The sequence below is a fragment of the Cynara cardunculus genome, unplaced genomic scaffold (assembly GCF_001531365.2).
Source record: "Cynara cardunculus var. scolymus isolate 2C unplaced genomic scaffold, CcrdV1 Un_Scaffold_1059, whole genome shotgun sequence".
In the NCBI taxonomy this organism is placed as follows: domain Eukaryota; kingdom Viridiplantae; phylum Streptophyta; class Magnoliopsida; order Asterales; family Asteraceae; genus Cynara; species Cynara cardunculus.
The window spans coordinates 80,650-95,454 of NW_020200672.1; the positions used below are offsets into that span (position 1 = coordinate 80,650).

The window sequence follows — 14,805 nt, forward strand, 5'->3', positions numbered from 1 at the left end:
GTTATTTTCTATTTATATCCCAACTTTGAGTCATTTTATCTATGTTCTTTGTTTTTATGCTAAGAAGAATGTTGAACTTGTTTTAGTGGATTTTGGTCTAAATTGATCTTATTTTGGACAGATTAGAGCAGGTTGATGTTGCAGGAATGTGGTAGCATGACCTGATGGCTGATAGAGAAATGGATGAGACTTGGAGGTGATTGACATGACTTTGGAAGACACATGAAAGCTTCCTAAAGTTGAACCATCTGTATTTTGATCTGATTAGCTAGATGTTTAACAAGACTAATTGTAGTTCCTTTCTAAATATTAGTTTGTAATATGTACTTTTTAGTTGCTTTTGAACTAGTTAGGTGTGAAATGACTATTTTGCCCTCACTCCAACCTTAGTATAAAAAGGGTTGTTGGGAGGAGTTTTAGAACACACCTCAACACCTCTCTCTTCTAATCCACACTTTTCTCTCAAGTAGTTCTCCCAACTACTTGGAGAATAAGTTGCTTTCTAATATTACAAAACTTTTGGCATTTCAAGTTCTTTAATCGCTTTCCATTTACTCGCTTTATTTAATCGATTTATTTATATTATCGTTATTTATATTCCGTCTTTTATATATTTACGCTAACTTGCATTTTATTTCCGTCATTTATTTATTACGCTTTCCGCATTTTATTATTCCGTCATTTATATTCCGTATTTACTTTCCATAGTTATATTATGTCTTTATTTACCGCACTTTATAATTCTTGTCATTTACTTTTCGTCATGAGTAGCTAATTTTATTAGCTCGGGTGTATGACGAAAAGGGTGAGTTTTTAAACCAAAATACAGTCGACCCTTTCATGTAACAACGATGTTTTATTTTTTCATTTCAAGTTTTATAAAACCAATGACACTTCTTGACGAGTTGATCATTTTGAAAGTGTTAAAGTGTCGTGGACTCTAAGCTGAGCCATTGTTTGCACGTCAACTTGGATGATATGGGAAGTAGACTTGAGAGAGTTGCTAACAAAGAGATTTGTTGTCCGTATTTTCTAAGTTGTTAATCTTGACGGGTTGATCACTCTGAAGTGTTAAAGTGGAATGGATTCAGAGATGAACCATTCAGAACACGTCAACTTGAATGATATGGGAATCCACTCGAGAGGGTGATTTTTAACAAAGAGATTTGTTTGTCCATATACTTTGAAGACACCATTTGTCACTTTCACTGGTCTGGATACCTCATAGAGATATGGGTTAAAAGCTATAATATCAGTGCATTGGTGAAGTCCGAGAGGAATACCTTCAACGTAATCGGTAAAAACAATTGTTACTGATTGCATGTTGTAGCAATCTGTCAGCATGGTTTCATGTTGTAGCATTTTGATAGTATTGGTCGACTGGAAATAACTTTTACATCTCACTCTAAAAGTCATACACCCTAGCTTGCTTTATATTCTGTTATCTCCTGTTTTTAGTTGTGTTAACTCTGTTCTAATCAAAGTCTTCGAATTCGCCTTCTGAAATCATTCYSTWAMYTTWMYTTYYTTTWAAMYTTYACTAYGATCCCTGTGGACGATATCCGGTACTTGTACCACTTTTATTACTTGAAAAACGATATTGGGACTATTTGTATACTTGCTTTTAGTCCTGATTGTTGTTTGTGTTTGTGGTTTCCATGACCCACCAAGTTTTTGGCGCCATTATCGGGGATGAGTTAGTTAAAAGTTTTCTTTTAAGTAAAATAAAAGATTTGATTTTTCTCGTCCCGTTTTAAAGTTTTTTAAAAGTAGTGTTTGTCACGAAGACATCGCGGAGAAATTTTTGAATTGGATCTCGATATTGAGAGAACGTTTCGCCAAAGAAGGAGAGCTCAAAGAGCATTTTTTGCTCTAATCTCTGCCAACATGGAGTTACCTCCCCCAAACATCCCTAAGATTCCACATTTAGAAAACCAACCGCCTGCCTTTGGGACAATACCACCTTTTCCGAATTTTTAGCAAGAACACCACCACCATAATAATCATAATGAGGAAACAGAGTCGGAAAATAATGAACAACCAAGAGAGCAAACTCCGAATATCATTAATTTGGCAAATTCCAAAAATGGAMGGATCAYGGACTATGCCATTCCGRATTTTGAGCAWTTAAATTCYGGGATAGTTAGRCYGCATATGACCGCTCTTCATTTTGAACTAAAACCGATTATGTTTCACATGCTGCAAACAAATGGACAATTTGCCGGATTACCTTCGGAGGACCCACACTCACATTTGAAATCCTTTATGGAAATCACTGATGCTTTCCTGATTTCGGGAGTGTCTATTGACGCTTTGAGACTCACTTTATTCCCATTTTCTCTAAGGGATGGGGCAAAGGCATGGTTCAATTCATTAACTCCGGGGTCTGTGCCTTCATGGAGTAATATGGCAGAAAAGTTTTTGCGAAAATATTTCCCACCAACCAGGAACGCTAAGTACAGGAATGAAATTTGTCTTTTTAAAGAAATAGACGATGAAGCTGTTCCTGACGCTTGGGAAAGGTTTAAAGAGTTGTTAAGGAGATGCCCACACCATGGCATCCCATACTGTATTCAACTCGAGACGTTTTACAATGGGTTAAATCCCATGGCAAAACAAATGCTCAATGCGACTGCGGACGGAGCCTTTACAGCTATGACCTACAATGAAGGATATGAGATCCTAGAAAAAATTTCTGCTAACAATGGACATTGGGTTGATCCACGTGCTCAACTGCAAAAGAAGACAGCAGGAATACATGATGTTGATGCATATACTCTATTAACAGCACAACTCTCTTCTATGGCCAATATGCTTAAAAATCTAACTTCTGGCTAAGGAGTGCAGTCAACTGTTACATCACCTATTCCAACTGCCCTCTCAGTGCCATGTGTCTGTTGTGGAGGGGAACACTCTTATGAACTGTGTCCACACAAGTCTGAATCTATGAATTATGTTCATAACAAATCGAATCCCTACACTAACACATACAATGCCAGTTGGAGACATCACCCAAATTTTTCATGGAATAGTCCAAGTTTGAACCCCCCCTATCCATAAGCAGCCAGGAAACCCTAATTTTCAACAACATCAACATGCAAGCAGTTCTAATTCTCAGAATCACCATCATCAAAATTTTCAAAATAATCAACCACCTTTTCAAACTAAACCACCTCCATAGTCCGATTCATCATCTTCCTTGGAAGCTATGATAAAAGGACTGGTGGCTCAGTCCCAAGCACAGCAACAAATGATGACTCAAAATCAATCTTTGTTCAATCAACAAAGTGCTGCCATCAGAAACCTGGAAACGCAAGTTAGCCAACTTGCTCTTAATCAGAATAGTAGAGCCCTTGGTACATTACCTAGTAACACCGAAGTCCCGAGAGATCTAGGAAAAGAACATGTGAAGGTAGTAACTCTTAGGAGTGGTAAGGAATTAACTGAGACCATACCAATAGAAAGTGAACAGGTTATGTCTAAACCTGAGACTACACCTATAGTCCCTGTTACTGAAAGTCCACCTAAACCTTTGGATAACCCACTTCCTGAGACCACCACCTTTGTTCCTCCTAAGTTGGACTATCCTTTGTTATTCCCTGAAGAAGTTACTAGGACAAAGCCAATTAAGGATGAGGTTATGACAGGTCCAAAAACCAAAGTTGTAATCCCATCTGAACCTCAAGAAAGTAAGACCAAGACTCTAGGCACTCTAGACCCATCTTGCTCAGCACAACCAAACAAAGCCATCATAAAACCAGTTCCTCTTTATGTTCCTTTTCCCCAAAGGTTAAGGAACCAAAAGGAAGAATTGCAATTTAAGAAGTTTTTGGAAGTGTTTAAAGCATTGCATATCAACATACCCCTTGTTGAAGCAATTGAGCAAATGCCCAGCTATGCCAAGTTCCTTAAAGATATTTTGAGTAAGAAGAAGAAGTTAACCGAATATGAGACCGTAGCTCTTACCGAAGGATGTAGTGTGCTTCTAACCAACAAAATACCCCCTAAGCTTAAAGACCCAGGGAGTTTCACTATTCCTTGTTCTATAGGTGGAAAGGAGATTGGTAAAGCTTTGTGTGATTTAGGAGCTAGTATCAAYCTTATGCCCTTGTCTGTTTTTAACACCTTAGGCATAGGAGAAGCTAGACCCACCACTATCACCTTGCAATTGGCCAATAGAAGCATAGCTTATCCAAAAGATAAGATTGAGGATGTCTTAGTTCAGGTTGACAAATTCATCTTTCCAGCTGACTTCATCATCCTAGATTTTGAGGCTGATAAAGATATTCCTATAATCTTAGGAAGACATTTCCTAGCCATTGGTGGAACCTTGATTGATGTCCAAAAGGGAGAGCTAACCATGAGACTCCAAGATCAAAAAGTCACATTCAATGTCTTTAATTCCTTAAAGTACCCTGATTACCTAGAGGAATGCTCAGGAATTACTGAGATTGAGACAATGTGTTATGAGGAAGGAGTTAGGAAGGCCTGTAAGCTAGAGGAGGAGGATAGTGTTGAGATAGGTGATGATACTGTTGAGGATTTAGAAGGTGATATCCCATCTGATGCTACAACATTTGAGTTGTTAGACAATAGTGCGCTTAAGAATTTTACCCCGTCTGTAATTTCACAACCTGATCTGGAGTTAAAGCAACTCCCATCTCACTTGAAGTATGCATATCTAGGAGAGGAAGGTAAATTACCTGTCATCATATCATCTACCCTAGATTTACTTCAAGAAAAGAAGCTTATAGATATGTTGAAGTTGCACACCAAAGCCATAGGATGGACCATTGTTGACCTTATAGGGATTAGTCCTTCTATATGTCAACATAAGATCATCCTAGATGAAAAAAACTTCAAGTCTATAGAGCCTCAAAGAGATTGAACCCGATCATGAAAGAAGTAGTGAAATTTTGAACCCGGTACTTGTACCACTTTTATTACTTGAAAAAAGATATTGGGACTATTTGTATACTTGCTTTTAGTCCTGATTGTTGTTTGTGTTTGTGGTTTCCACGACCCACCAGTTTTCCTTGTTGCTTATGAACGGGTTGATTCAAACTTGGACTATTTCATGAAAAATTTGGTTGCTGTCTCCAACTGGCATTGTATGTGTTGGTATAGGGATTCGATCTATTATGAACATAATTTACAGATTCAACATTATGTGGGAAAAGTTCATAAGAGTGTTCCCCTCCACAACAGACACATTGCACTGAAAGGACTGTTGGAATAGGTGTAGTAACAGTTGACTACACTCCTTGGCCAGAAGTTAGGTTTTTAAGTATGTTGGCCATGGAAGAGAATTGTGCTGTTAATGCAATATATGCATCTACATCATGAATTTATGTTGTCTTCTTTTGCGGTTGGGCACGTGGATCAGCCCAATGTCCATTGTTTGCAGAAATTTTCTCAAGGATCTCATATCCTTCATTATAGGTATTGACTGTAAAGGCTCCTCCTACAGTCGCATCGAGCATCTGTTTAGCCATGGGGCTTAACCCATTGTAGAATGTCTCGAGTTGAATATAGTGGGGAATGTCATGGTGTGGGCATCTCCTTAACAGCTCTTTGAACCTTTCCCAAGCGTCGGGAGCAGCTTCATCGTCCATTTGTCTAAAAAGGCAGATTTCGTTCCTGGACTTCGCGTTCCTGGTTGGTGCGAAATATTTTCGCGATAATTTTTCAGCCATGTTACTCCACGAAGACACAGGCCCTGGTGGTAATGAATTAAGCCATGCTTTTGCCCGATCCCTTAAGGAAAATGGAAATAATGTGAGTCTCAGAGCGTCATTAGACACTCCAGGGATCAGGAAAGCGTAAGTGATTTCCATGAAGGATTTCAAATGTGAGTGTGGGTCCTTCGAAGGTAATCCGGTAAACTGCCCATTTGTTTGCAACATGTGAAACATGATCGATTTTAGTTCAAAATAGAGGGCTGTCATATGTGGCCTGACTATCCCAAAATTTGTTTGCTCAAAATCAGGGATGGCATAGTCCATGATCCTTCCATTTTTGGAATTTGCCAGATTAATGATGTTTAGAGTTTGCTCTCTTGGTTGATCATTATTTTCCGATTTTGTGTCCTCATTACCCAAATGATTATCATGATGTGGGTGTCCTTATGGAAAGTTTGGAAATGGCGGTATTGGTGCAAAAACAGGCGGTTGATTTTCCAAATGCGGTATCTCTGAGATGATTGGGGGAGGTAACTCCACGTTAGGAGGCAGTAGAGCAAAAAATGTTCTTTAAGCCCTCCTTCTTTGGTGAAACGTTCTCTCAATATCGGGATCCAATTCAAAAATTTCCCCACGATGTCTCCGTGACATACACCACTTTCAAAAGGATTAAAATGGTACTAGAAAAATCAAATCTTTTACTTTACTTAAAAGAAAACTTTTAACTTGTCAATCCCCGGCAGCGGCGCTAAAAACTTGATCGGGTCCAAATTAACACACCACAGACTACAATCAGGATCAAAAGCAAGTATACAATTAGTCTCAATATCCTCTTTCAAGTAATCAAGTGGTACAAGTATCGGATATCATCCACAGGGATCATAGTAAAAGTTTAGATGAAAGTAATGTTAAAGAGATGATTTCAGAAGGCGAATTCGAAGACTTTGATTTGAACTGAGTTAACATAACTAAAAATTAAGAGGAGATAACAGATAATAAAAGCAAGCTAGGGTGTATGACTTTCCGGGTGATATGTAAATACTATTTCCAATAGACCAATGTTGTCAAAATTCTACAGCATGAGACCATGCTGACAAATTGCTACAACATACAATCAGTAACAACTATTTTCACAATTTATTTTGAAGGTATTCCTCTCAGACTTCACCAATGCACTGATATTATAGCTTTCAACCCATATCTCTATGAGGTATCTAGACCAGTGAAAATGACAAATGGTGTCTTCAAAATATATGGATAAACAAATCTCTTTGTTAAAAATCACTCTTTCGAGTGGATTCCTATATCATTTAAGTTGACGTGTTCTGAATGGCTCATCTCTGAGTCCATTCCACTTTAACACTTCAAAGTGATCAACCTGTCGAGAATTAACAATTTAGAAAATACAAATAACAAATCTCTTTGATAGCAACTCTCTCAAGTCTACTTCCCATATCATCCAAATTGATGTGCAATCAATGGCTCAGCTGAGAGTCCATGGCACTTTAACACTTTTCAGTGATCAACTCGTCAAAAAGTGTCATTGGTTTTATAAAACTTGAAATGAAATAATGAAACATTATTGTTACATGAAAGGGTTTACTCTTGCAATTTAAAGGCATAAACCCGAGCTAATAAATTTAGCTACTCATGACGGAAAGTAAATTGCAAGAAATATAAAGTACGATAAATAAATGCATAAAGTAAATAACGGAATATAAATAACGGAATATAAGATGCGGAAAGCATAATAAATAAATGACGTAAATAAAATGCAATTAAGTGTAATAAATAAATGACGGAATATTAAGAACGAGTACTAAATAGCGATTAAAGAAAACTCAAAATTTAGCCAAAAGATTACTTGATATTTAGAGGGAAAATGTTCTCCAAGTAGTAAGACTATCTGCTTGAGAGAAGTAAGAAAGGAATGAATCTAAAACTAAATCCAACATCTCTATTTATACTAGAGATGAGATGAGGCCATTTTAGACAATTCACCCTAAATTAGTTCTAATTTAACCATAAGTACAATAAATTAAAACTAAGAGTTATAAAGTAACTAAATTAGCCAACATGTTCCAGCTAATTTCAAAATACACAGCTGTCCTACACATAAGAAGTCTTTCAAAAGTCAGCTTCTAGTCTTGTCAGTCAACTCTAAGTCTTTTCCTTCTATTTCTCCACCATCAGTTCATGCTGCCACAACCCCACAGCATCAAACAACTTCAACCTTTCCAAAATAAGTTCAAATTAGTCCAATATCTAACAGAAACGGGTCCATCATTCATTTCAGCATTAAAATAGATAAAAGAAATAAAATGACTCAAAGCTGGGATATAAATAGAAAATGACCTATCTAAAAGAGAAGAAAATGGTGCTTTAAGCACTAAATACTTAGTGCGTATCAACAGTTTATAGTTTCCCGGTGGCATGAAAACCAGTCCATACCCAATATTAAATCGAAGAAGGACATATGCATTGGAAGTAGAGTGACCTCTCGTATGCAGTCCCCAATAAGCAATGGGTAGTTGGAAAAACGAGTTAGCACACAGATTAAACCACCCATTGGGATAGATATTACCACTGGAAATTCGATGGTTTGCTCATACAATTTTAATCGGGATTCTAATTGTTCAGAAACAACTGAGTGTGTCGCACAGGTATCAAACACAAATAAATCAATTAATTTAACATGACCCGAAATCATACTCGTTTGAGATTTGCTGCCAGGTAATGCAAGGACTCGTCCACTAGTACATGGTTGTTTTCCTTTCCCTTTATCAGTTTCGATCTGAGCTTTAGGACAATCTTTTGCCATGTGACATTGTTCTCGACAATTGAAACATGAACCAATCATCTTTAGGCACGAACCCGGTCTATGTCGAAGATTGCATCAATCACAATTAATAACAGGGCTAGATACATTTTGACTCCCACTGCTAGACAACACTGGAAGTCGTGGCGTGAATAGATTCGAGCCTTTTTTTAGTATCGCTGCTCGACTTTGATTTCACAAAACGAGGGTGGCTTCGAGAGAAAGATTCAGATCCGCGTTTCTTATCGTCAAAGCGCGAAGTTAACCTTTGTTGTTGTGACCGATCAATATTATTTGCTGCATCGGCCACTTTAGTAACGGTATTGAAAGGATGATTCAGTAGACGATCTTTATACCTCGAGTTCAAAGTCCATTTAAATTTGTCAGGTTGTTGGACTTGAGTCCCTGCAGTATTTTCTGCAAAACGAGAAAATTTAAGAAACCGCGCCATGTAGTTGGCAACTGTTTCTTCCTCGCCTTGCTGGATAGTAGCATATTCCTGCACATAGGCATCGCGATCAGCCGAGGTAAAGTATTGCTTGAAGAAAAACTCTTTAAAATTATTCCAAGACAAGTCTTTAACAGACGAATCAGTTTGGATGCAAGATTCCCACCAGTTATTGGCTTCTTTCTCCAACATATAAGTAGCCAAACGGACTTGATACTGATCTGGAACATCCAAGACATTGAAAATCTTTTCTATGTACCGAATCCAGTATTCGACATCCATAGAATCTATGGCAATTGAGAAGGACTAAGGTTTTTGTTTGTTAAACCTTTCAAGCCACACATATATATATATATATAGGAGTGATCATATGAAAACCGCCCTCATTTGTGTAAACCGTGCAAACCACCTTCATCTGTCGATTTCATTGTTTAATCTTATGAAATTTTTTCATGAAATTGTTTAATCTTGTGAAATTGTTTCATATAATATTTTTTTTGATGAAGTTGTTTCATATATGGTTGTGAAATTGTTTCATATAATACTTAATGAAACTGTTTCATGTATTTCTCTAACATTAATGAAATTGTTTCATGTATTTCTCTAAAATTAAAATTATGAAGATGATAATATCTATGATTAACACCCTCCACAATAAAAATGATTAATCAACCTCTCATAATTACAAAAAAATGAACAAAATGAAAAATTATGATTGGTTGAATGTAGTACAAATTGAGTGGTTTACATTTGATCGCTCCCCTATATATATATATATATATATATATATATATTTCCCCCATTGGGTTACCCGAAGTGGATCCAGGATTTTCAGTGTTTGGTGTAGGAACATGATTTGGGTTTGAAGGAAGATTATGTGCTGCTTGTTGCATAGCCTGGATAGCCTGCTGGAGATATGTAGGCATCATACTTGACATGGTCTGACAAACCACATCAGCAATATTGGGTTCACTTCCACCCCCATTGGATTGGGTTGAGGTTTGGGTTACCCCCAGGTTGAGATATGGATTTGCATAGGAGACCACGTCTCGACATTCTAAAATAAAATGACATGAAAAGTCAGAATTCAAAACAGTTATGGTTAAAAAAACGGTAGATAGAATTAAAGTCTAATATATCGTTTTTATGTCTACCCATTTCTCACAGGTTAAACTTACTTAATCTACAAGTCAAAACCTATGCTCTGATACCACATTTGTAACATTCCCCGTCCCTGTGGTCCGGAACGGGCGGTGTCACTAACAGAACTTAATTCAAAGACACAAACATTACAGAGCTACTAATAAACTCCAAACATAAAATAACTTTTGAAACATGCTTTACAACCCAAAATATTACATTTCAGCAACTATTTATAAGCTTAGAATATAATACATCTACAAATGAGTTTACAAACTCCAAAAGTGAAACGCTCGATCTCAAGTCCCGTCCCTATCAGTATCACTTGGAACCTGTCGTGTTAGAAAACAAAAACATGGCTGAGCACGGGGCTCAGTGAACAGATATTATAATATAAACTTGAAATAATAATATGTAACATCGATAATAAAGCGGAAGGCTTAAAAATCAATTAAATTAAATTCATATAAAATCAAGACGTTTCACAATTCTCATTTCAAAACATCATTTAAACAAAATCCGTCAATTCATGTATTGTTGGTGGGGTGGCCAAACCACATGAACTATCGGACCGGTGTGTGGGCATACACCCCGAGTCCCCCGTGAATTTAACCACGGTAACATGATGGGTAATCTTAGGATCGATCCATCCGTCCTGGAGCCAATAAAATTGGCCTAATCCACAATGTGGGTTTACGTAAGCCACTATTAGGCCTAACCCTGTGGACCGAGTTCACCTGCAGGACGCCATGACTACAAAGCCGCCATAGAAGGCATCCAAAATAATGTGCCCATTAATTGGGTTGTTCTGAAAAATGCTCATGAAAATGAGGTTCAAAAGCTAACCTAAGCTTAATCATGCAATTTTACTCTTTTCGGCATTATATCGAACAATTGGTGCGCGGTTAAACACATACTCACAATCTAACCACATTGAAACATAATCTACCCTAACCAATCATAGCATTCTAAACATAAAATATATCATACTTTTAACAATATCAATCCATAAACTTAGACATAACATAATTTATAAACCGATCTAAAAAAATGTTAACGTAAACACCCTAATAAAAGTGAATGAAATTTATACCTTTAAGAAGGGTTTGTAGAGTAGATTCCGAATATATAATTGTTACTTCGATGTCTTTAGTAATTTGACGTGAAATTTAGAGAGAATACGAAAGTTTTTAGAGAGAAAAAACGAGAGAGAAGAGATGGTGAAGAAGCAGACGATGCATGTCTTTTTTACTTTTTATATATATATATATATATATATATATATAATTATTAAGAGTTTAGAAGTTTGGTGGTTTTAATCCCTTAATAATTACTGACCGTTAACTAAATACAGTACAATTTAGGTAAGCTAACGAGAGTGTTTTTAAAACTCAGATCTTACATAAGTTCTACACTTTTTGTTTGGATAAAAAAACGATTTGAAGGTGATTTCATTTGATAATGGAATTAAAGATAGATGATAGTTTTTGTTTGAATAAAGAAATGATTTGAAATTGATTTTCATCTGATATTCTTGATCAATGATTTGGTAGGAGATTATTATGGTTGAAATGTAGGAGATATGGCTTTCCATTTATTATTTTTTCCAGATTTGCCTCTAATCTGTTGTGCCCTATTATATAAATTACCCTATCTTTTTAATTATTTACAAATTTGTAATTATCATATTAACCATTGATTTTTTCGAACAAAGGGGTTAGGGTGTTTTCTAGTTTTTCATTTGCTTGTGATTTCCCCCTGAACCTCCCCCTCTTTATACCTCCCTTGTCATGGTCTTGTCATGGCATGTAAGGCTTGAGGCTTAGCCTCATCGCCACGCCACACCTTACGCCATTTAGAACCTTGTTTTATCCACACCCGAACTCATGATTTTACACGCGTCTGATAGAGGAGGTATTCAATCTGTTATAAAGCAACATTTGTTCCCATCTCCAACCGATTCGAGATCTCAATATCATGAGTCCAGATGTGGATAAAACAACCAATAACTAGTATGGCTGGCTATGGATGTTACACATACTATTAGCATGGGGAACCAAACTTGTGTATCAACAAGGATTTTAGGCTCCCTGAAGGTAGATAGTAAGATTCTACATTGGTTGGGAAAGAAGACGAAATATTGTTTTATAAGAGACTAAATACATCTCTTCTACTGATTAAGGAAGAAGAAAATATAAATATATGATAATGGTTGGCTGGAAATGTTACGAATAATCATTGTTATATTTGTTTCAATAAAATTAATCATTAAAACCTAAAATGAAATATTTATTCTTCTTTACCCTTTTCTTTCCAATTTTTTTTTTTATGTTTGACATTTACAAAACCAAGTTAGTTAAAAAGTCTCCTTTATAAATCATTAGTTTATTAGTTTTTTTTTAAAGTTATTTTAAATAGTTTATTAAGGTTTTGTTTTTCATTTATTTTTCTTAATTATACCTCTTATATTTTACAAATATGTCACGCACATTTTGTTAAGTAAATTATTGTTATCTAATTTTATCAGCAAGTTTTTTTAAATATGACTAATTTATCACCTAACAACTAGTTTATTATTTAAAAGTAGTTTAACAATTTGTTTATGAGTTAGTTTGTCAAACATGGTCTTTATCATTTCATTCAGTGTAAATTGCATCATAAGGTAACGCATTTATTCTTGTTTCTATTTTGAAAAACTCGGTTCCCGAAAGTTTTATTTTGATGTTTACCATAAGATATCTCAAAAACAGGTTCTAGCTATTTTGTATTAAAATGATTTTTTGTTTATAAAGTTATAATATGTTTTTTTTTTCTACAAAGTTATAGTTACGTTCATATAATTATATAAAAAAAATAGTACATTATGTTAATTGATCAAATAAATAGGATTTTCCCAAAAACAAAAACTGAAATAAAGTATGTTTCATTTAAATACAATTTATCATTATCTGTTACATCATTAATACTTTGAATCTGTCAAACACTCCGGTACCCTCCCTCCTTTTAATGTTTATGCAATAATCTATCGTTGTTAACCAAAAAGAATTGTCTAGGGATCAATCACCATTATACAGAAGACCTAAGGTTTAATTTTGACAGAGCTTATCGATTTTTTCAAAGATTATATCAAAAATTTAACTTTTTGCATATCATCTTGTACTAATTTGCTCATAGATACAAAACACCATGAAAATGCATAAGGGTATTTTTGTGTTGAAACCTCAAACACAACATCAATTTAACCTAAAATGCTCACAGATGGCAGCAAGGGCGAAATATCATCAATTACTAACTAATTTTTTGAATATTTATGAACAAAATGATACGATTTAGAGAATCAATATGAACTTGTTATAGAAAACCGAGTATTAAGATAAATGTAATATATCTCTAGTTTGAATCATTTAACTATTTGATTAGACGATTCTAGTTCTTTTAAGTTACAACAACTTCTTTCAAAATAAACATCCGAATTCCCCTAGTATTTGATTACATAATTTTTGAGGTCAGGAATTATGTACGAGAAAATGAGGATTTTGACTTCTTTATTACATAACCTAGCCTAAAAATATTCTCAAAACTCTTAATTGATACGACATGCTATTTTTTCCAGAGAGACTCGCAAGGACAAATCCAGGTCGGTTGGTTCGAAAAGTCATGGGAGGGCGGAAAAAGAATGATTTTTTTGTCTACCTTACTTTCTTCATTTTTCCTTGTATCAATAACTCGATCAAAATGCAACTTTCAGGCATTAAGATACGTTTCAAACGTGGAYGATTATCATAAGAGATTCCCAACATATCATATCGGATTAATATGGAATTATTACCACACGCTCAATCTATATTTTCGACCAGTCAAGACGAGGAAGATTACGAGGACAATGAGAACCATGGTATTATTCTTTCTACAATCACCACACCTTATGGCAGGAGCTGACGACAACCATGCACCTAATTTTTCATTTTTTTTTCTTATATTTATTCGGTATGTCGCTCCGCGAGCAAGGACGAGAAAACAAAGTGGGCTGTGGTGATGTCAGAATTAACTAAGCCAACTAAACCTTTCCTACCTTCCTTCTGCTTTGCTGCTTACTCTTTGAAAACAATAATGATAACCTTTGTTCACTCTCACGATGTTACTAGCACAACTCGCCTTCTCTCCATGCTAGGTGAGCTAAGTTTTCCACTTGTAGAGTTGGTGTTGAATCTTCAGAAGTTAAATAAACCCCATAAGGAAGTCCGAGAGAAGTGGTGATCTCATCTTGCTTGTTAGGAGAAAGGAAGTTTCCGGACCACCTTTTCCCATTTCTTATTGAATTAATCGACCAACTTGTCATCGGATATTTGTTTTGAATGCGATAATTTTTCGCAATATTTTGCTCCAACAACTTCCCAAAATTATCTTCAAAATGGAGAAAGTAGGAGAGAAAAAAGTTTTTTTTTTCACAAAATATATAAATACCCTAAAAATGATTAACAATTGAGACCATCAATAATTTTTTTTTTGAAAATAAATATTTAAAAAAAAAATAATATTTTAATATTAAATTATGTTGGATTCTTCAATATAGAAAATCTATTAAAAATAAATATTTTTTTAGAGATTTTAATTTTTAGATGTCACAAATTGCTCAAGAAAGTGTATTGAGGGTTGCTTTTAGATTTTTAAAAACTATGGGGTTATGTTTAAACATTTAGACCTAATTTCATGGGGTT

General features: G+C 35.3%; 2 non-coding genes across 2 annotated transcripts; one reads left to right on the forward strand and one right to left on the reverse strand.

Moving 5' to 3' along the window:
- Positions 1 to 2,454: 2,454 nt before the first annotated feature.
- LOC112502196 lies at positions 2,455 to 2,561 on the reverse strand. The gene has a single exon (XR_003067646.1). It is a non-coding gene; the product is annotated as a small nucleolar RNA R71 (small nucleolar RNA).
- A 2,980-nt stretch (positions 2,562 to 5,541) lies between these two features.
- LOC112502197 lies at positions 5,542 to 5,648 on the forward strand. Its single transcript, XR_003067647.1, has one exon. It is a non-coding gene; the product is annotated as a small nucleolar RNA R71 (small nucleolar RNA).
- Positions 5,649 to 14,805: the final 9,157 nt, after the last annotated feature.